This window comes from Rhipicephalus microplus, chromosome 3, assembly GCF_043290135.1.
Source record: "Rhipicephalus microplus isolate Deutch F79 chromosome 3, USDA_Rmic, whole genome shotgun sequence".
Classification (NCBI taxonomy): Eukaryota; Metazoa; Arthropoda; class Arachnida; order Ixodida; family Ixodidae; genus Rhipicephalus; species Rhipicephalus microplus.
The window spans coordinates 130,275,263-130,299,296 of record NC_134702.1 but is presented as its reverse complement, the minus strand read 5'-3'; the positions used below and the strand labels follow the sequence as shown (position 1 = coordinate 130,299,296).

The 24,034-nt window shown below is 46.6% G+C and overlaps 1 long non-coding RNA gene across 1 annotated transcript in view; it reads right to left on the bottom strand.

Moving 5' to 3' along the window:
• The window catches only part of LOC142803927 (uncharacterized), a 62,074-nt gene extending 40,899 nt beyond the window's left edge, over nucleotides 1-21,175 (bottom strand). The window contains exon 1 of the long non-coding RNA XR_012894371.1: nucleotides 21,011-21,175. This is a non-coding gene — a long non-coding RNA (uncharacterized LOC142803927). The remainder of the gene's footprint in view (nucleotides 1-21,010) is intronic.
• Between the last annotated feature and the right edge of the window lie 2,859 nt (nucleotides 21,176-24,034).

Below are 24,034 nucleotides of genomic sequence, written 5' to 3'. Positions count from 1 at the left end.
GCGAAAAGAAAATTAGAGTCATGGGGGGGAGCTAATAGTTGAAGACTTGCACGTGTTGATCGCTGAGGTCTCCCTCAGCAGCGTGCTGCACGGAGTTCTACGGCTTCAACTAATTGAGTATGAGTTACGTGATTTAAGTACGAGAGTGCGAGTTAATAGCCTTATTTCGCCTGACATTACAAGTTGTAGCTATCAGATCTGATTCCGCGCAGTTGCAGCGAAGCAATACACATTGTACTGTCCTCACAGCCTTATACTCCTAACAGCCTTTTTCAACACCTGCTCATTAACCAGATGGACTACAGCAAACATCAAGATTTATGGCGATCCGAGAATCACGGCTTGAATGACTACGTACTGTTTTTGGCAGAGTTTGGTGCAACAACATATCTGGCCTACGACCTCGCCTCGAAACTACGCGGATACGAAAACCAGTGTGAGACATATTCGTTTTTCTTCTCTTAAAGAGACTATTATCAGTGCAAAAGGCCCTTTCTACTGCTTCAGTAAAGCTGTGATATTGTAGTATCTATGGGCCACAACTGTTAACATTGTTATCGGCTGCTTAACTTTTGCTTCACTTACTTTCTTTCGTTTTCTGCTTCAAGGAATACCGTTTATCGCAATGAATATATCTTAAACATCTACCATTGCCCCTAATCTCTGGTTTGCAATCGATCACAGATCAAGCACCCTACTGTAACTGAATAAAGTGTCGAATTATGGAAGTGATCACAATTGCTCTATGAATATGCCTGGAACAGTGCGTGTTGCTGGAGCCAAAATTTCCAAACAGGCGTTTCACCTGTTTAACAATTTTTGGAGTACAGATGTAGTCTTTGCGCAGCAATATCTCAGGTGCTGTTAACGCTCAGAAATTTAGCGTTAATAACATAACAAATCGTATAATTTTCAGTCAGTATATATCTGTTTTGTTCGTCAAAGCCATTCGGAAACAATGCTTGTTTTTAATGGGCTAGAAAACGAAGCTGGTGCCTAAATGACCTGCATATATGCGTGGGCGCTAATTGTAAAGCTTGCGTGGCGTAGATAAGGCTCCGATCTAGAAACATAAGACAGGACAGTGAGCTCGTGCTTGCCGCTCTCTCAACTTTTCGTGATCCATGCTTAGCGGAAATTTAAAAATAGACTAACAACAAGAAACACACCTTGTACCTTATTACGTGGGTGCACCACAGACCTGGTGAAAAGGTCAAACGCTCTACAGTGCGTTGTAGGGCTGCTGGCAGTCGTTAGTAGTGGTAAAACAGACATAGCTCTGTTGCTGTCTCTCAGCAGATTGACATACTAGGTCCAAAGGAGCTTAATACTCAATAAAAAACGTATATTACAATGCAAAGGTGCCTTAATGCGAAACTGCATTCGGTGCTTTGTGTCCTCGATGTGAAAGCCGCAAAATAAAAGTGTAGTTCTCACCTTAGTAATAATTTTTCTGCACGCAGTGGAAAGCATCGCGAAAGCCACTCTCACCGGGGACCAAACCATGGAATACGTTTTTGAGATGAGTTTCCAGACCGACCCATACGTTTCTTTAGGTACGTCGCAGTTTTGAAATGGCTTCACTGCCCTTGTAAATGTATCTGGCTCATTCGGATCGGTAGACTCCACGATCCATCATAATGGTGCAATATTTTTATGGATCGTAGCATTTGATGTATGCTGTAGTAGGCTAGTATGCGATGGATGCTGATAATTTATGACTGACCGCAAAAGTCTTTACAGTGTTAAAACCACAGTGCCTTTCGGCCACAAAGAATTAGGATTGTGGAATTTGAGGCTCGGTTTGATCTAGTTGACGCAGTGACAAGCTGAAACCTGTAATCATAAGAAAACAGGAACATTGAAAATGACAGTAAATGCGCTGCTTCCGTCAATTCGAAAATGTGCTCCGGGTGCCCTTTTCATTGTCCCTGCCTTTGAGTGCTTAACAGTTTCCTTATGAGTGTAGAATGCGATGCCGAAAACATTATTGAAATGTTAAAAAGCAATTGAGTGGAATGAAACAAAAAAAACTCCTCTCAAGAGAATTTGAACAACCCGCCTTCCGATACTCATCGAGTACTTTACAAATGCGCCACAAGAGGCACGCTCTGCTTCCAGCGAAATGACAAGTGAACACACGAACACGCTCTTTAGTTTGTACTTTACATATCGAATAGCCGAAAGAGTCGCAAGATTTCAAAGCAATTAAAATTTACCTTTTGAGTAAGCACAAACAAAGACTGACAATGAACGACATGTCGATAATTTTTTCAATACCGCTCGTACTCAATTTTTGGTATAAAATGAATCCTGACGTGGAGCTAGCATCAATGGAGCACTCGACACACGGTGATTGGCAGTGCTTTTTAGGGCAAAATTATTTGAAAATAAGTTCGACAAATTACACTTACCTGGGAATCGACGCTATGTGAAGTATGCAGAGGGAAGATCACCGTGTTGCAATTTTTTTTAATGAGTGACACCATAAAAAGACTCAAAACATACGCACAAATACTTCACGCATAGATATATGTGGAAGAGTTGCAGATGTTTATATAACCAGTAGTTTGTACTTGCGCACCGAGCCAACTGAAATATGCGTATTAGCAACACCAGAACCTGATATGAAGCGCTAATGCTCCCGCGAATGCTAGTCCTGGACACTGCTACATAAATCTAATTCAGCGCATGGAAACTGGCCACAATTCACATTAACACGACGTGACGGCTGTATCAAAGAAGTACATACTGTCGCGAGAGGAAACGATAGACAGGAAGTCGAAGTGGAGGACTGTTTACTCGGCCACAGCTGTCATTCACTTCTTCGCTCTCGTCTTCTGCCACCAACACAGCGTGGCGTTACCCTCTCCCCAAAGAAAAAAGAAAAGGAAACATCGCATGAATGGCGCGGCTCCAAAAAACAATGAAAAATATTCAAAAATGTCTGTGTTCGTTGAAAATAAAAAGGACAAGAAGCAAGAAAAAATGTACAATGGTCTTGAAGGCTATTGCCACATCACAAAGTTCTTGATTTGCAGTCAACGCGAATGGTAAGGCTTCATCCTGGAGACGTGAACCACCTCCGAGGAGCGTAGTCTACGAAAACAGTGTGACGTGTCTGCTTGGACAACCCTGTAGTTCCCTTTGTCGAGGCAATGAAGAACTCGGAAGGGTCCTAAGTGTCGACATAACATTTTTTTTTTCTGAGCGTCGACATTGACGTATGAGAGTCCAAACCCAGACTAGGTCACTGGGTTCGTATATTACTGCTCTGTGGTTGATGTTGTACCGGCGAGCATCTTGATTTTGCCTCAATAAAAGGCGAAAGCGCGCCAGCTGCCGGGCGTCTTCGGCACGCTGAACAAATACATCTGCGTCCGGGGTAATCTTGTCCAGCAGAGTTGGTTGCAGCATGGTGTCAAGCATTGTGGTGGCGTCGCAGCCGTAAACTAGACGAAAAGGAGCAAAGCCTGTGGTTTTCTGCAGGGCCGTATTGTAGGCAAATGTTATATACGGGAGGACTTCATCCCAATTCTTCTGATCCTTGGCGACATATATCGAAAGCATATCTGCAATGGTTTTGTCAAGGCGTTCGATTAACCAGTTAGTCTGCCAGTGGTACGCAGTTGCTGTTCGGTGCGTCGTGCCGCTCAGCAACAGAATCTCTCAGAGCAACGGTGCCGTAAAAGCAGTACCACGATCTGTGATGACGACAGCACGAGCCCCGTGGCGGAGAACGATGTTCTTGATGAAAAAGTCAGCCACCTCTGAAGCAGTTGCTCGCTAGGCGACTTGTGTTTCACAGTATCGGTCAAGTAGTAAGTGGCTACCACAGTTCAGTGGTTACGAGCCGTAAACTTCGGAAATGGTCCAATTAAATCCATGCCGACCGTTTCAAAAGGTGCACAAGGGGGTCGCAAAAGCTGAAGCAGGCCGGCTGATTTCATCGTTGGATTTTCGAGGCGCTGACAGGCTGTGCATGTCTTGACGTACAGTTTTCGTAAGTTTTCGCCAGTAGTAATGGTCCTTGATCCGCGCCAGAACACACGCGAAGCCAAGATGCCCTGGCGATGGCTCGTCGTGACAAGCACGCAAAATGTCATCGCCGAGAGGAGCAAGAGCAATGACGAGGTAAACAGTTTTCGTTGTATGAAAGTTGCGCTTGTAGAGGACGTCTTGGCGTAGACAAAAAGATGACGAATCACGCGCGAACTGACTCGGGGGTTGTGGGTGACGTTCTTTGAAGTATTCGATCAGTGGCTGTAATTCTAAGTCTTCGCGTTGCTGCTCAGCCACGTTCAGTGATGCGAGAATAGCAAGGCAGCTGAAGTCTTCATCCTTGCCTTCTGCAGTGACCGCGACGGGTGCGCTGGAAATACAGTCAGCGTCACTGTGTTTCTGGCCAGACTTGTAAACCATCGTTATGTTGAATTCCTGTAACCAAAGGCTCTATCTTGCGAGACGGCCCGAAGGATCCTTCAGATTCGCTAGCCAGCAGAGAGAGTGGTGTTCACTGACGATTCGGAAGGGGCGTCCGTACAAGTAGGGCCTGAATTTCGTTATGTCCCATACAACCACCAGACATTCCTTTTCAGTCGTCGAGTAGTTCTTGTCCGCAGACGACAACGTGCTGCTATCGTAGGCGATGACGCATTCCATGTCATCTTGATATTACAGGAGAATAGCTCCGAGGCCAAGGTTGCTCGCGTCAGTGCGGACTTTTGTGTCTGCTTTAGTGTCAAAGTGATCAAGGATCGGTGGCGTTTGTAGGCGTTGTTGAAGGTCGCGGAAAGCGTCGGATTGTTTGGGGCCCTAGACGAAGGCGACGTCGTCCTTGACGAGTTGTTGTAGAGGTTCGGCGATTTTTCAGAAGTTCGGCACGAAGCGGCGGTAATAGGCGCAAAGTCCCAGAAAGCGCCGTACATTACGCTTTGTTCTCAGTATCGGGAACAAAGCAACTGCCATAGCCTTGCCATGCCCTTCTCCAGATCGGGGCGACTACCACTGCAGCTGACAATGTGGCCAAGAAATTTGAGTTTCTCATATACAAAATAACACTTTGCTGTTTTCAGAGAGAGGCCGGCAGTGCGAATATCTTGAATAAGCACCTCAAGCCGCTCATTGTGCTGCTCAAAAGTCGTAGAAAACACGACTACGTCGTCGAAATACACTGAGCAAGAGTGCCACTTCAAGTCACATAAAACTGTGTCCATCATTCTATAGAATGTGGCTGGAGTAGAGCACAGGCCAAAAGGGAGAACTTTAATTTCATAGAGACCACCAGTTGTAATGAGCGCTGTTTTTTCTCAGTACTGTTAATGTACTTCAATCTGCCAATATCCACTACGGAGATCCATGGAAGAGAAGTAACGGGCATGTCGCAGGTGATCCACCGAGTCATCAATACGAGGAAGAGGATATACGTCTTCTTTTTGTTATCTTTTTGAGTTTGCGGTAGTTGACGCAGAATCGTAATGCACCATCTTTCTTTTTAACCAGAACAACTGGTGACGCCCAAGGACTAGTCGATGGTTGAATTACGCCGTCATAGAGCATTTGATTCACTTGATGACGGATAGCATCCTACTCCTTCTGCGGCACGTGGTAAGCATGTTGGCGCACGGGTTTGACGTTCGGCTCAGTGCTAATTCTGTGCTTCATTATAGGAATCTGCCGGACTTTCGAAGTAGTGGCAAAACAGTCACGAAAGGATGAGAGGAGACTGAGGAGCCTTGCCCTCTTAGGTTCTTCTAACTGGCGATTGACGATGAGGTGACTAGTCACTTCAGTATCGCAGCTGTCTCAGTCGAGATCGTCGTAATCAAAGGGAAGGCATCCAAATCATTCAATGCCTCGAAGTAAGCCATGGTTGTGCGTTTCGCAAATTGCCTGTGTTCGCCACTGAAGTTCGTAACTAACACCGTTACTTCGAGCAATGGCGACTTCCAGATCAAGCAATAACGTCAGGTTACGTTCGGCGATGCCTGTAATCGACTTTTCTCGTGGACACTTAACAAGCACGAAGATACTACTGCAAGGGAGCAACGGGACGCAATAATCGACTACGCATAAGGCCACGCCACGATGTTAATTCTCGATGTCGGAATCTAGAGAAATACAGTTAGCAAACTGAGAACAAATCACGCAAATTACTTATCGCTCCCTACTCCTGCAGAAAACCTATGCCCGAAATGACCGGCCGAGAATGATTGGGCAGTACAAGGAATGACGCTACAAAAGCTGACGCACAAATCTCAAGCCTGGCGGTGCACCTTCCTATAGGAAATACGAGGTGTCCTCCAGCGGTGATTAGTTGAAGGCCATCCCACTTTGTGAGCACCTTGTGTAGACGGGTGGCCAATGAAGCACTCATCACCGAGTAATCAGCTCCCGTGTCTACAAGCGCAGTCACCGAATAACAGTCTACGGAAATGGTAATGGCAGCGGACGTTCTGTTGGTGGTTTCAGAAACAGGCTTTAACGGCATGTCGTAAGGCAGCGGTGGAGGGTATTTCTCGGTTCGCGTGACAGCGGCCTCACCTCCGAAGGTCGTCGTTTTCAGTTTCCCCGGCGTGGGCTTGTGCCACTGTCAACAGAGGACCAATAGGCGAGTCGGGCGCGGTGCGTTGATGCGGAGGGACGGGGTGATGGTGATCGTGACTGTCATCACGGCGGGACAAGAGCATGATGATTACCTTCCAAGTATTCCGCAGCTTCTTGTGGGCGCTCATCATAGCGTGGACGACGTGCATCTGGGTGGAATCCGCGTAGGCCTATTCGTAGGTACTTACAGTCGCGCTACATGTGTCCAACTTTGCCACAATGGTAGCACAAAGGACGATTGTCGGGTGCACGCCAGACGGAGGGCTTTCGTGGGCCAGGACAAAAATCGGCCTGAGAAAGCAGGCAATGGGCTGGACTTGGAAAGCATCTGGGGGTCCCAGCAGGTGGATGAGCAAAATGTGCCGTCTACGGCGTAGAGACGCGTAGGGCATTATTGTAGGAAAGCGCGGGTGGTTTGACTTGCGATGGTGGTGAGGAGTGAACGAACTGCCCGATTTCATTACGAACTACGTCAGCAAGAGCAGCGCTACTGGGAGGGGACGCTGCATGAAATTTCCGGAGTTCTTCGCGTACAACTTGCTGTATGATTTCTGTGAGGACCTCTCTGTTATCCGCTCTGGTACAAGCAAGCACGCAGCGGACATGGCCGTCTGACACTCATACTGTTACAACCACTGCCGAAGCATGCGCTCCATAAGTGTGGGCTCACGTGTGAACTCCGATACAGTCACAGGAGGGTTGCGCACAAGGCCCGCGAAAAGTTGCTCTTATAAGCCTCCCATTAGCAGGCGTACTTGTCTTCTGGCATGTGGGGTTCAGCCCGTCAAAACAATCGCGACATCTCTTCGACAAGCATGGCGACGCTCTCGTTCGGCATTTGAAACCGCGAAGAAAGTACCTGCTCCGCTCTCTCTTTTCGTTCGGGCTTACTGAATGGCTCGCGAAGCTGCTGATGAAACTCCTGCCAACTTGTGAATGAAGTTTCGTGGTTTTATACCACACACGTGCCACGTCTAAGAGGGAGATATGCACGTTATTCATCTTACGGCGATTATCCCAGTCGTTGATGGCAGCGACCCAGTCGAAATGGTCAAGCCAGTCTTCGACATCCTCACTGGCATCACCATGGAATGAGTTGGATGTGCGAGGCGTGTTGATGATACAGGGTACGCTAGCGAATGGGTCATGCTCGGTTTGGGTTGCAGATGTGGCAAACATTGTCCTCACGGAACTTGCCAAGGGGCCGTACTGTGGTGGTAGTCCTTAAAGGCGGCGGCTGCTTCGTAGGATATCAGCAGACCCTGGTGCACTGGCGTTGGTTGCTTCTGGTTCAGGGCCAGCAGGCATAAGACATTGCATTACGGTACCCAGCACGTCCACCAGTCAGTCGCGAGAGGAAGCGGTAGACAGTAAGTCGACGTGGAAGACTTTTTACTCCGCCACAGCTGCCATTCACTTATTCGCTCTCGTCTTCTGCCACCAACACAGCCTGGGAATATGTAATGTTTATAAAATTGAATAGGCAGCACAGCAACCAGTAATGCAGTTTCACGAAGATTAGCGCCTATTTGAAAAGTAGTCCCGAGACCTGGCCTAGCTTTGTTGTAAAATGCTGGGTAGATACTAAGTGTCTATCTCCTGTGGCACATATCCACATACCTGCGGCACATACTCGCACCGTATATCTGTGCCACTGTCTGGCGGGAAGTGTTTGACGACGTACGTGACGGGATTGTGACTATATTTTTGTCTTCACCAGGGCGTCATATTCATCAAACAATCTTAACCTCCCATGCTAATTTTGGTTCACGCCAAGTTAAGGGGTTAACCACAAAAGCACGCAAACGTGAGAGGCTAGATAGATAGATAGATAGATAGATAGATAGATAGATAGATAGATAGATAGATAGATAGATAGATAGATAGATAGATAGATAGATAGATAGATAGATAGATAGATAGATAGATAGATAGATAGATAGATAGATAGATAGATAGATAGATAGATAGATAGATAGATAGATAGATAGATAGATAGATAGATAGATAGATAGATAGATAGATAGATAGATAGATAGATAGATAGATAGATAGATAGATAGATACTCTCAAAGTCACCAAAGTTTGCCAGGAAATACTTCGCATTTAAAAGAAATGACAAAGCCCAATAACAGCGGGCGATGTCTATAGATTGACCGTTTAGAAGTAACCACACACCAATGCCTGCCATGTGCAAGCCAGGTAATCTCCAAATTAATGAACCGCTTGACAGGTACCTCACTCCTGGCTCAGTCTTTGCACTTCAACTCCTAGTCACGGTTGGCGTTGCGTCGTGCTCGAGGATTTAGACGATCTAGGTACTACGCCGCGGTGCTTTTCTTTTACAGCACGTACGCCTAGATGAGCGTGCACTGTCACTTTTACGTTTCGCCCTACCTTTGAAGTCATCAGCACGGCTGAACCAATCACGACGCTGCGCTTCATATACCTGGAGCAGTTGCGACGGTCACGGCAAGCTTGCGTTGTCACCGGTTGGGAATGGCGGCTGAGAAGACAGAATGCCTATCGGCTCAAATATTTTAGTCCGACTCTGAGAAGAAATGTGCACTGGATTCTTTTACAAGTAAGAAATTTTTTTTTCTTCTGTCGCATTACACGACCCGTGTGTGATACGGATGGCGCTTGCCAGCAACCTACTCGATCGCCCACGAAATGCACCGCGAAGGTAGTCTTGGGCATGAGCTTCCCTGTGCTTTGTCTCCGCCTCCATTTTTTCTTTCAATTCCAGTGCAAACGCGTACTTCCCAGCGAGAGCCGTCAGACCGCCTCAATTGCAGGAGTGTTCGCGATGTGGCGCTAAAATACTAAAGTAACTAAGTGCTCCCTAAGGAAGAAGAGTAGCGCATAGGTACGCCATCTTGCCTGGTTAGCAACCATACTCACGCGATGAAGCCGTACTCTGTTTTGGCAGGCAACTTGCCCAAGATTATCGCCGATCGCCAGTCATTGTGCCTGGCGTGTTGACGGCAAGCGAAAGAAGAATAAACACTTGATTTAGGGGCTCTGCCAAGCAAGTTTAAAAGCATTTTTTAGTCTGCCCGCTAACGCAAAGCTCAAAGCCGTTGCATAGTGCCGAATAACATGCACTGCGGCTGCCGCATATTTAAGTCGTGCGAGCTATGGACGACAAGCAACAAGTCACAAACACAAAATATAGGTCTTCCCATATTCAAGCAATACAACACTGAGCCTACAGCATTAATTATTTCAGCCCCGCCGCGGTGGTCTAGTGGCTAAAGTACTCGGCTGCTGCACCGCAGGTCGCGGGTTCGAATCCCGGCTACGGCGGCTGCATTTCCGATGGAGGCGAAAATAGTGTAGGCCCGTGTGCTCAGATTTGGGTGCACGTTAAAGAACCCCAGGTGGTCGAAATTTCCGGAGCCCTCCACTACGGCGTCTCTCATAATCGTATGGTGGTTTTGGGACGTTAAACCCCACATATCAATCAATCAAATCAGCATTAATTATTTCAGTATGTTTTTTTGTCCCAAATCCAAGTAAATACTTTGCCATCATTGGGTATGAACATCAGCTGAAAACAAATAAAACACGTTTTTGTAGCTAACGAGGTACAGAGCACACGACGGTCAATTGATAGATTACAGGTGAACGGTGACTGCTTTTGGGGGTGCGGCCTGTGCACCAGCTTCCCCACAGTGCATGGTTACTAGCGGCATCGGAATAAAACTGTACGCTCTTCTGTCTAAAGGTAGCATATACAGTTACTTTACGTAGCGCTGTTCGCGTAGCACATGCGACTGAGCGCTTCACCCAAAGATACGAGAGACGTGTTCCCATTCGCCCCGCCACGGTGGTCTAGTGGCTAAGGTACTCAGCTGCTGACCCGCAGGTCACGGGTTCAAATCCCGGCTGCGGCGGCTGCATTTTCGATGGAGGCGGAAATGTTGTAAGCCCATGTGCCCGGATTTGGGTGCACGTTAAAGAACCCCAGGTGGTTGAAATTTCCAGAGCCCTCCACTACGGCGCATCTCATAATCATATGGTGGTTTTGGAACGCTAAACCCCGCAAATCAATCGATCAATCGACGTGTTTCCACTGCAATATCATACGTCTGTGAAATTTGTTCTTTCGGGCTCCCCCTTTCTGGCTCGAAGCAACGCCGCCGCTGCAACATAGCCACAATCACAGCGCTCGTTATGTCGGCGCGTGCAGTAAGTGACGCTTCCCTATTCGTTGCCCGCATAGTCCCACAAACAAAGACACAAAGACATGCTACTTCAAACCACCACCGTATCTTTTACGGAGCCAGCGTGACAGTTAGCTTTATGAACATAAAGAATGCAAAATGCCACCAAACGGATGTGTACACAAAAAAAATTAATTCGTGTGATTTTCGTCGCGAGGCACTCATGACGGGCTCTCTCCCGATGACCGCGAAACACTCGCGAAGGCTAGGCGAAGGTGGCGAAAAGGAAATGGCTAGAAGAGAGGGCGGTGGACGGCGTGATTAGGCGCATCTTGCTGGCATTGATAAAAAAGAGGGCGTGGCTGCCTGAAAATTGAAGCGATTATCGTCGGCTACTTGGAATGCCCAGATCGGCTGCTTATCGACTGTTCACCTGTGTTCGCCGCCGTGATGAGCTGCGGGCTCGTGATATAGGGCGGATACCCCACCGGTGCGCTGCGACTCATCCAAATGGCGTTGCGGTTGCCGGTTACGAGCTTAGTTATATTCACGCGCTTAAAGTGCACCGGCATGGGCTGGTGGGGTCTTTCGCTAGCCTACTTAAAAAGTGCCTCGGAACTCAGTGGTCGCCATTACACTTGCTTTCCCCGTGAGTCAGTTGCCAACAGCTCGGTGCCAGCCGTTTGCGGCGGCCCGTAGGCGTCACTCGCTTTACTGTGTGCTCGCTTCAGGAAGTTTGTGGGAAAGGGCCGCCATCACCGCAGGCTTCAGCAAAAGTACAGTGGCTAGAATAGGGAAGTGTGATAAGCGGCAGGCGGCTCCTACAGAGCGCACTCATCCGGAGGAGCCGCGTGGGGGCGCATGTAGGCATTTGCACGTAGTTTTCACGTTTCTGGCAGGTTCGTTGGGCGCATTCGCCCTCGTTTTTTTTATTGCGGTGGCACTCTCACACCAGTGCTTCTGTATGCACTCTCATGGCACGAAAACAAAGTCATTACTTCGTCCCGGGGAGCACTAGAGGCTACAAGTAAGGTTGTTCGGGGTTCCAGAGTGTGCAGCGGCGGAGATCGATCCTGCGCGCTGACAAGCTGCTTCAAGAAAACTTGGCTGTGTGCAAGCGGCACTTCGAGGAGAGGTACATTTATTCTATCGGTACTTCGCGCTCCCTGTGAACGGTGAAATGTAGACCCATAGGCGTGCTTGACGTTTCGGGGGGGGGGGGGGGGGGGGGTGTCATCGCAGGGCACCCCCTCGCTATTATTTCAGAGTATGAGGCAGGGCAGATTTCGCACGCCCCCTCTTTTAGATGGCTAAAAGAGTGCCCCGCCGCCTCGTCAATGTATAAACCAGATTTAGCTTTAGCGCCCCCCCGCCCTCCTAGGTGACTATGGGGGGGGGGGAACACGCCTCTTCTGCCCCCCTCGTGCGGACGCCGATGGGTAGGTGTTTGAGAGAAGCTCTTCGCCTTTGTAGAGACCAAGACGATAGTTATAGCGCGAGAACAGAACGACTACAAAGGGACAAAAAGCAGCTCGTCTCCGTCTTGTACACTTGTCGTCGTTCTGTTCTCGCGCTATCACTCTCGTAATGTCATACCAACTTGCCCAAAGCGCCACACTTGTAAACGCCCTTGAAATTCCTTTTTCAAAGTGATTTAGCTAAAACAAGCTTCACAGTGGCATCTTGAAAGAACTTGTTTCTTGACTGAAAAAAAAAAAGAAAAGATGTCACAATGGGCTGCGCACAACATGGTCCGAGCCTCATCAGTCGAGGGAAAAAGTTTTTCTGCTGACCCATTTGCATAATTAGACAAAGGCACTCTACAAGAAGCGAGCATCTTCCCGTGAAAAGAGGAAGTAGCTGAAGATTAGGCGCGTCACCTAGGCTCGCAGCACAAGGGAAACAATGTTCTGTGGGGCGCTTGTGAAATATAATTTTTTTAAAGACGCGCGACCAATATTTGGAATGCATGGTTGTAAACAGATTGGGAGTCACTACTCGGAAATGCGTTGTATGACCAGGGTGCTGAAGATAAAAAGTTTTCACCCAGATATCACTGTCACTCTTGCCTCTGAGTTTAACGTTACGAATGATTGGGCTTTATTCACAGATTATTGCTTTAGGAAATGATGGTTCGCCGTGGAAGGTGTTGCAAGCAATGGCTCACAACTTAGTTCATCATTTCACTCTTCTACCAGTTCACATCGATTAAATGTTTCAGTGTCGTCACGCGCTCACTTTCGGCACCCTGTCAATATTTTAGTTCAGTCGCGCACCCGCATAGGCATCATTTAATATCATAATCTACCTAACATATTTTCTCGGTCATCATTTGAAACCGTGTATGAGCAACGAATTTGTTTAAAATCATCAGGTTGCCCGCTCGCGTGGTTGATTCCTGTCTCTGCGCAGCGCCCCGCCGGCTTGGAGGAGGAGGAGGAATAAATTTCATTATTCGTAAAGGGAAGGGGAAATGGGGGAAACCAAGTTTCCCGGGGGCTAGATTGGGGCCTAAGGGGCCGTAACACTAGCAGACCAGTCGACCAGCTTGGCCTGTATATGCAAATTCAGGCTCCTTAAGGACCTCTCCCAGGCTTCGGGTGAGGGAGATGGCTCCAGGAGCTCCTCGGGTGGGGCGACCCCACAACACGTGGTCTTGTCCTGCCTGCGCTAGGCCACAAATAATGCACTTGTGTGGCTTTTAATTTCACTATTGCGGCCAGCCTCCTCGGGCTGAGTATACAATGAGTCTGAGTCCTTCGCAGTGTAGTTGCTTAGGTCTGGGTTAATGCATCATCTGGAGGTGGATAAAACCTTCTTTGTTCTCTGTGCTGGCTGAGCCGGTCTCTGTAGCTGAGCGCCAGGTCATTCTGATTTGGTTCCTGGGAGCGCACCACTGCCTGTTTTATGTTCCTTCAGGCTGTCTGGTGAGCGGCCTCTTTTCTCGGGTTGTCACAGTGGCCCGCAACCCAAATGAGCTTGATTTCTTGTTGAGGTCGTGCTAATATTTGCAGTGCCGCTTTATTTGTATACCCTGCAGCATAATATGTCTTGATATCCGACATTAAATCCGATATAATAAATTGCTATTGGAAGTACCATTGGGGGAACCACCAGCTTGGGGGACGTACAAACGTGTGCCAGCGCCACCTGGCGCTTTTCTCCGAAAGCGTTACGCCCTAGCCGGCGCGTTCATCACGCTTTATTATTCTAGCCACTGTAGCGCTAGCTCCGAAGCAGCTCAGTGCCATTCACGGCGGCAGGCCAGCTGGGTCATATTTTGCTTGCTCTTCTGTTCAAGATACGCTCGTTCTGGCGCAGACGCTTCGCATGAGGCGCCATGTTTGATCTCGCGTTTGCTTGTTCGACTTGCTGTCGCCCGCTTAAAACTCGTCGACTTGTCGGCGGGGGGGGGGGGGGGGGGCTCCCGTACTTCAGCCGTTAGGCTATATGGCTCGAATCGCGACTTTGACGATGTAAGATATGGTAGTGAAATTATTTTTATGCCATGTTTTTATATCTATATTTTTATTGGACCTTGCTATTTGTATTTTGCGTGCATAATCCTCTCTGTGACGCGTGACAATTTTTTCTATCTTTTTGTGCAGTCATGGTCTGAAACGTACGGAAGGCTGTGGGTGCTGGTGCGTGTAATGGCACTCATCGATCGCTTCCGTTTGAGCAGCATCACAAGAAAGACTGCACGATATATGACAACGCAGATGGACTTGTACTGGACACATGAGCGCGAATTACTGAGAGAATGCCGCCGGCAGCTAATCCTACTAACTAGGTGACGTCCGCCAAAGTACCGAGCGTGGACGTTAATAGAAACAAAGCCTCCACGCTCGATAAGCTCATTGTGGCTTCCATGCAGGTCTACTTTCCTTGCTTGACGTCACCTAGTTAGTGGGCCTGGCTGCCAGCAGTTCTGCCCTGTGGTTTTAGGAGCGACATTTCAAGAACTCTTTAACTGATGCGCAACACATTCGGCTTTACGCTGCGTGTACAGCACGGGTGGTCATCGAAGATGTTTTTATACGGACGAATTCATCGTGCTTCTGCACTGTTCTCATGTTATCATACTGGGATGAGACTTCCTATGCACTAACAATGCTGTAATAGACTGCTCGCTCCCCAGTCGATTTATATATTACGAGACAAAATGCACAAACGAAAATCACATTGCACAACAATATAAATGTAAAGGGAGTGCCCTAGACGAGCTCAGACAACTTCGAGGTACTATAAACATGAATCATTCAACTGCCACTGTGGGAACTGAGATAGTTCGATCAGAAAATAAACACGTGTTGGAATGCCAAGCTGCAGAGTATCAAATCTGACACCAATAACATTTATTGAAATAGAATAGCTATTGTGGTTTATATACAAAAATTCTGTGGTAGTTACTTCCGTGTTTGATGAGAGAACTATGACATAACAGGAAGAATGATAATGGATATATTTGAAAGGCATGATTTCATCATTCCCAACAGCACCGACTGGATCCTTTGACCTTAATGGTCGCGGAATCAGCTAAGAAGCGATCGACCGCGACCTTACTCTTAAACGTAACCTCAAAGTTACTGCCTCTGAAATCCTAGACGGATTTCAACTCATTCTCACTAAAACGTTCTAGCTATCGCTTCCGTCGGAGCAGCATCACAAGGAAGACTGCGCAACATCTGACAACGCGGGTGGACTTGTATTGGACACATTAGCGCGAATTCACTGAGAGAATGCAGAAACAACATACCTATACAAAAAATAAAATAGACTTATTGTCTCACTTTCGTGTTTTGATGTTGCATTGAGTGCGGAAGCAGTGACATACGACTGAGTAAGTATTTTTACACGTATCCTTTTCAGCGCGTTTGTTGCTTACTGCGGAGAAAGAGAGGTGAAAAACTATTAAGCCTTGCGGAGAGTAAATCAAGAAAGTTATCGGTGGGGATGCAGGATCCAATTGGACTGCGGATAAAAACATCCGAATCGAGTATTTTAGGGGCGAAGCTCCTAAAGGTGTTGGTATGTACATGATCTGATAAATGTATAACAGTAGGTAGCCACCGGTGGCACATACCCTCTCTAGAGCGGGTATGTGTCACAGGGGATGCGAGATGAGAGATGGCAATACTTGGAGGGTTCACTAGATGGACACATGGACAGACGGACAGGCAGATTAGCAGATGGACGTATGGATGGATGGACGTGCAAACGTACGAATGGACGGACGGAAGAACGAAGCGATTCATGGATGGACAAACGGATGTCGTGTGGATGGACGGGAGCACGGACTGACTGACGGACACATCGCCCCACTCAGCATCATTCACTCCGTGGATATCCTGTGATTTTTTAGTGAACCATCCAGTCATCCAGCAAAGTGCAAATTTGAAGACTAACGGATGCACGCTAAGGCGTAAATAAGGGGACAAAATGTTAATGTCTTGAGGAGAACTGCGGGGAAAGATGGCTGCTCGGGAAGGCATGTACGTGAGGAGTGAATGTTAGCATCTTGAATGATCTGTGTGGACTAACGGGCTTCTAAGGTGTAAATGTTTGCACTTTGATGTGGTCTGTGGGAACTAACTGTGGGACGAAGTGCCGTCACGCCTTAAATAAAATAATGGTTGTGGCAGCCTGAATCTTTCTGAAAAGACGAACCACACATCCTTTTATCACCCTTTACCTTGGAGTGTGTCTTCTAGTTATGTATTTTTCTGCCTTTTCCCGACCTAATATTCTTGTGTCTCGCTGCTGCGGATGCGCAGCTGGAGCAGTAGTGACAATTAGGCGTTCTACTAGATGTGACACCAATAATTACCAAGACTACGCTGCAGCTTGCTTCTTGTGACACGGTGGCTATGAAGGGTGGCTACAAAGTATAAAAAAATTGGCTGTATCTAGAAGCATGTATTATTTACCGGTTTTCTAAGCCGATTTCACCTTAATTTATTACGGGCGCATGAATTGTAAAGAAGCTGCGGTGAGAGAACACCACTGCACAACTACAGAACAAAAGTAGACATAGAGAACGTGTCTTCAAGTATGCGTAAAATTTCTGTATATTACTTTTAACTTGGACAAGATTATGACACAAAAATATTCGCACTGCTTAATTCATCGTGACACAGAGCCACAAGAAAATAAGTAACACGAAATTTGCATCAGTCCCTAAGTATTCAAGGTAAAATAACCAGGATTTATCTTTTCTTTTTTCTACTCCTGATCAAGCTTGCTAATTTACGCAGTAGACTACGGCATGCATATTTTTTGCCAGTACCTACAGTGCTGCACACCATAAAGAACTCTTTATTTCAAAAACTATGCGAGCCACACGGCTCTCTTCTTTTTTAGCGCTGCAGCTGGCCAAGACAGGCGCGACGCAACACAGCCACTGTAACCGTCGGAGTCCTGGTTCGACTCTGCAGTTCCATGCTCAACCCGACGTTTATGATGCGGTCACGGCCAGTTAGCTAGGTTCACGTATACGATATTTGGTGTTACGTGACGTGAATGCAAGACGAAGGTAAACGACACGCCCACACACGATAATCATGACATGCATGCCATGTAAAACATGACTGGCGCACCCACGGCCGTTTCGCTAGCTCCACATATACCAAATTAGGTATCACGTGACGTGAATAGGCGCCGAAGGTGACTGACACGGCCAAACATGATAATCAAGTTACGCGTGTCATATAAAACATTACTGCGTGCTACGCTATTAGCGTGTTCGTGGCCGTTTCGCTAGCTCGACATATACCAAATTTGGTATTGCGTGACGTGAATGGACGACAAAGGTAAATGAAGTGTATTAACATGATAATCATAATATGCGCATCGTGTGAAGTATGACTACATGCTACGCTCAATGCGCACTCGCGGCCGTTTCGCTAGCTCCTTATATACCAAATTTGGTATCATGTGACGTGAATAGGTGACCAAGCTAAATGACACAGCCAGACATGATAATAATATTACGCTTGTCATTAAAAACATAACAGCATGCTACGCTCATAGCGTGCTCGTGGCCGTTTCGCTAGCTCTACATATACCAAATTTGGTATAGGATGACGTGAATGGACGATAAATGTAAATGATGCGTCTAAACATGATAATCATGTTATGCGCGTCATGTGAAGTATGACTACATGCTACGCTCAATGCGCACTCGCGGCCGTTTCGCTACCTCCTTATATACCAAATTTGGTATCATATGACGTGAATAGGTGACCAAGGTAAATGACACAGCCAAACATGATAATAATGTTACGCTTGTCATTAAAAACATAACTGCATGCTACGCTCATAGCGTGCTCGTGGCCATTTTGCCAGCTCCACATATACCAAATTTGGTATTGAGTGACGTGAATGGACGACAAAGGTAAATGATGCGTCTAAACATGATAATCATGATATGCGCGTCATGTGAAGTATGACTACATGCTACGCTCAATGCGCACTCGCGGCCGTTTCGCTACCTCCTTATATACCAAATTTGGTATCATGTGACGTGAATACGTGACCAAGGTAAATGACACAGCCAAACATGATAATAATGTTACGCTTGTCATTAAAAACATAACTGCATGCTAAGCTCATAGCGTGCTCGTGGCCGTTATGCCAGCTCCACATATACCAAATTTGGTATTGTGTGACATGAATGGACGACAAAGGTAAATGATGCGTCTAAACATGACACTCACTATATGCGCGTCATGTGAAGTATGACTACATGCTACGCTCAATGCGCACTCGCGGCCGTTTCGCTAGCTCCACATATACCAAATTCGGTATTGCGTGACGTGAATAGATGACAAAGGTAAATGTTGCGTCTAAACATGATACTCACTATATGCGCGTCGTGTGAAGTATGTATACATGCTACGCTCAATGCGCACTCGCAGCCGTTTCGCAAGCTCTATCTATACTAAATTTGGTATCATGTGACGTGAATAGGTGACCAAGGTAAATGACACAGCCAAACTTGATAATAATGTTAAGCTTCTCATTAAAAACATAACTGCATGCTACGCTCATAGCGTGCTCGCGGCCGTTTCGCTAGCTCCACATATACCAAATTTGGTATTGCGTGACGTGAATGAACGACAAAGGTAAATGATGCGTCTAAACATGATACTCATGATATGCGCGTCATGTGAAGTATGACGACATGCTACGCTCAATGCACACTCGCGGCCGTTTTGCTAGCTCCATACATACCAAATTTGGTATTGCGTGACGTGAATAGATGACAAAGGTAAATGTTGCGTCTAAACATGATACTGACTATATGCGCGTCGTGTGAAGTATGACTACATGCTACGCTCAATGCGCACTCACGGCCGTTTCGCTAGCTCCACATATACCAAATTCGGTATTGCGTGACGTGAATAGATGACAAAGGTAAATGTTGCGTCTAAACATGGTACTCACTATATGCGCGTCGTGTGAAGTATGTATACATGCTACGCTCAATGCGCACTCGCAGCCGTTTCGCAAGCTCTATCTATACCAAATTTGGTATCATGTGACGTGAATAGGTGACCAAGGTAAATGACACAGCCAAACATGATAATAATGTTAAGCTTCTCATTAAAAACATAACTGCATGCTATGCTCATAGCGTGCTCGCGGCCGTTTCGCTAGCTCCACATATACCAAATTCGGTATTGCGTGACGTGAATGGACGACAAAGGTAAATGATGCGTCGAAACATGATACTCATGATATGCGCGTCATGAAAGTATGACTACATGCTACGCTCAATACACACTCGCGGCCGTTTCGCTAGCTCCATATATACCAAATTTGGTATTGCGTGACGTGAATGGACGACAAAGGTAAATGATGCGTCTAAACATGATGATCATGATATGCGCGTCATGTGAAGTATGACTACTTGCTACGCTCAATGGGCACTCGCGGCCGTTTCGCTAGCTCCATAAATACCAAATTTGGTATCATGTGACGTGAATAGGTGACCAAGGTAAATGACACAGCCAAACATGATAATAATGTTACGCTTCTCATTCAAACCATAACTGCATGCTACGCTCATAGCGTGCTCGTGGCTGTTTCGCTAGCTCCATATATACCAAATTTGGTATTGCGTGACGTGAATGGCCGACAAAGGTAAATGATGCATCTAAACATGATACTCATGATATGCGCGTCGTTTGAAGTATGACTACATGCTACGCTCAATGCGCACTCGCGGCCGTTTCGCTAGCTTCACATATACCAAATTTAGTATAACGTGACCGTGAATAGACGACTAAGGTAAATGACACGTCCAAAGATGATAATTATGACAACGAAGTCATGTAGGGAATGGTTTACGTCTGCCTGAAAAAATTGTGCTGATTTTAGAATGACTTTTCAACCGTCCTCATTCACGCTTCACATATTATCGATTCCCAGTGTACATAAAATCGGCTAATTTTTTTTTACAATGAAACTACACCTTTGCCCAGTTGTGATGCAGGCACTGGCATTGCATTTAGAATCCTTCTGAAAACATTGACACGTGTAGACAATGCTCAGCCGGCCTAGCTGGCTGCTCGCAACCGCCTTCTAAAATCACGTTAAAGCTTCTGCAGCACTTGCAAAAACTACTTACGAGCGCCTCCCACACGTTTAAAAGCAGAGGCTGCCACATAGACTGCAGTGGCTGTGAGAGGAACTGTGAAATGAAGACAGAGAGCCTTGTTAATCTGTAACTTTAGCCTTTGAGAAACACATCAAAACATGAGGTGCCTCAAAAGCGGCAATATTACTCAAGTGAGAAATGTCATTGATGTCGCAGCAGTATAGGCCACGCGTATAAGCTTTACTTTGCTAACTAATAAAGTAATGGCTGACCCACCTCCCGAAGAGGCTCTTTGCGACAATATACAAATGCGTCGAGCAAGAATACATAGTTACGAAGTGTAATTGTTATGGTACACCGTCGCATAAAGCAAATCTGTCGCGAGTGTTCTTTCTACAAATGACAAGTGCAATCTAAGCGACACTTCATGGATGTTACCGTTGCGATAATGGTACAACAACGTGCGATGGACAAGGTGGTTACGTACTTGCTGATCCACTAACTGCTGGCCGCGGCTCTCTTTCTGTGCTGCACACCGCTAAATCTCTACATCCCGTGAAAAGAGCTGGCAAGTATCTCGCGTGCTATGTCTTGTGAACTCCGAAAAACCTGAAAACTTTCTAAATCTCACCACAGCCACGATCGCCCTCTCCACTACACCTGTGTCAGGCATGTTGTTGTCGCTGCACACAATTTGGAAAAACATAGTCGAAGTCATCCTTTCGTTTGTTGCTGGAACAATGAATCATGTCAACGCAGTGAAGAAAACATGCTCCATCAGGTGATATGTATAATCCACGTGTGCAAAATGAAATCGTTTTGATCTGTCTAAGACTTCTGCAGGTGTATGAACGATTGCAACCGTTAAGACTTTCCTGCATATGACAATAACAACTTGCTCTTAAGTAAACGTGCTGGCTGGGCCTCTACACAATGCTCTTTTCGAAAATTGCGTTGTGCCTAATTGCCATGACAAACGCTTGAAGTAGTCTATCATTGTGGTGGTTAAGTGAGTCCCTTCAAAACATAATTGATCAGACGTGTCGTGAACAGACGTTCTTCTTAACAGCACACTGAAGCTAAAACAGTATTTCAACCTCCTTTAGCCTTCCTGTGGAAATAACCACGACAAATCTCGTCAACACACAGTTTTTCCGCTTTGCTCTACAGCTAACCACAAAAGAAGCAGCATAAACAGCACAAACTACAATAGGCTGGCTAGTTGTGACAGTCCTGACATAGTTTACTTGGGATGATGTACCAATCACAACACAGCAAATTGTAAGTGGGCGTCTATTGGTAAGCTCCTGAAGCTGACGTGTTTTCCGATCCGTGGTTCACTTCTCAATGATCAACGTTCGTGCATAGAAGCAGAGCAAATAGGGGGGCATACACGAAGGTCATATATAGTCTTGATTCGCATTAGAGCCATGAATGAAGCGAACCCGATTGTTAGGGCTCAGATGAGTCATTGCCGCTAAGCGTGTCCGCTTGTTTACCCGCTCTTTGCAGGGACGTAACTAGACTGACAGACTGATCCCCATACGCAGCTAGACTGACCGTCTTAAGCATCAGCGTTCGCCGCGTGCAGTTAAAAAGAGCACGCTGGCTTTCCACACCGCTTGCAGACTCGGGCTGGTTTAGCCTGTGGGGCACATTCCCCGCACCGGATATTTAGCAACGGGCAGAGAACCCAGGCGCTCACACTCGGAGCAACTGAAGAGCATGTTTTCCCACCAATGTTTTCCCCTCAATGTAGCCAAGGACCATCCAACTCCAGATACCGCAGCCTGAGCTTCTTCACCTAGCCGTGAGAACATCCGAAGGCACTCGTACGTTTGCCGTGATGTACTACGTGGAGGTGCAGATTCAGACTCACCGATTCAAAGCCACTGGCTTCACCTATTACGTGGTGCGCAACAACCGCTCCATTTTGAGGTCATTTAATTGTTATTGAAGCTGCACTCTACCTCAACCAGTGACCAGATCTACTCGGGAGTCACAGCCTCCTAACTAGCTAGATTGCCATAACTAAAGCCTCCGAATTCAATGGCTGTTATTACCTTACCGCTAGGTGAAGGATGCATGACTCGCCAGAGTGTTGTATTGCTCGCATCGTCGGCGCGTGCCGATACTCACTGACGCGTGTTACGTTTGAAAGTTGGCTTAGTCGCGGCAAAGGGCTACTCCTCTCTGCTTTCGTCGAATGACGAACCAAAAACTGCAAGCGCGAGTTGTTCTGCGTCTTGTAACTTTTTGAATACAGCATCACACTTGCTAGATGCTAGCCAGCTAACACGCCAATAATTACAACAATGGAAACCCAGGAGAAGCAGGAATTTTGTGAAGTTCCCGAGTGTTCATGATATCTTAAGTTACATAAAAAACTCACTAAAGTATGAGGCAGAGGTACAAAAATCTGAATATTTAATTCTACAGCGAAGCTGTGGCCAAAATTGAAAGCACAAGGTCATTTTTAACACTATCTGTGGTGTCGTCTCTCTTCGGTTTAATGCACCTTGTCGGTGCAGGCTTTAGGTTACTTGTTTCTTTCCCAAATATATGTTTGAAGTCACTACATATCTGCTTAAGGTAATGAACACACGCGGTACTAGTGAATGAATAACGCTCTCATGATGAGTATGCTGTTTATTAAAATTGCTATACTCGCTGGGAAAATCCCACTCAACCAAAGAGATTGGCAGATCCCACGTACAGTGGGAATCAATGATATGGGAAGCACGAATGAGAAAGATTGATATGTCACTTTAAAATAAGCCCAATGTTACTAGCTGGAGGTAAATGATATAGTATATGACTTACGTGTGATGATTATTATGTTTGGATGTCACGTTTACCTTCCTCACCTATTCAAGTCACGTGATACCATATTTAGTATATGTGGAGCTAGCGAAACGACCGCGAGCACGCTACGAGCGTGGTATGTTGTCAGCTTGTCAGGATTATCATGTTTGCACACGTCATATACTTTCGTCATCCATTGACGCCACGTAACAGCAAATTTGGTATATGTAGAGCTAGCAAAACGGCCGCGTGCGCATCATAAAGGGCCCAACATACTCCAATCTGGCGTTGACGTGCGCGCGCTCTGGGCACAGCCATGCCATGTTAGCAAAACGCGAGCACTCTATATTCTGATGCCAAGTGCGAATGGCGCAACCAGCGTCCATCGGGGCGGCCCGAGCGGAACCGGCGCTACATGCGACATGCTGCATTTCGCACTGATGCGTTACTTCTCCTATCACCATTACCCTGACCGGCCATGTTATCCCGGAGGTTGGCACAATACGGATCTTGAGCCTTCACATCCAAAACAATGGCCGTAACACTTTCACCATCCATCAGTGGGCATGGCTGCAGCACAACGGGCAACATGCTGAGGAATCCTTTTTGCTTTGTGCTTCAGGTTAGTCATCACCATCTTGCTTATTGTATACGTAATGATGACCGATTTTAGTGCTGCTGCCTTGCCCACTGTGTGTTCATTGCTTTCTTAACAGTGTTGTTCTGTTATCAAGAGATATTTGGGCATTAGGGAAAATTGAATCAAACCCAGGCCCTCCTAACGAAGATATATTGAAGGAACTGTTGTTGAAAGGACAAAAGAAGCTTACTTGTGCCGTTGAACGCGTTA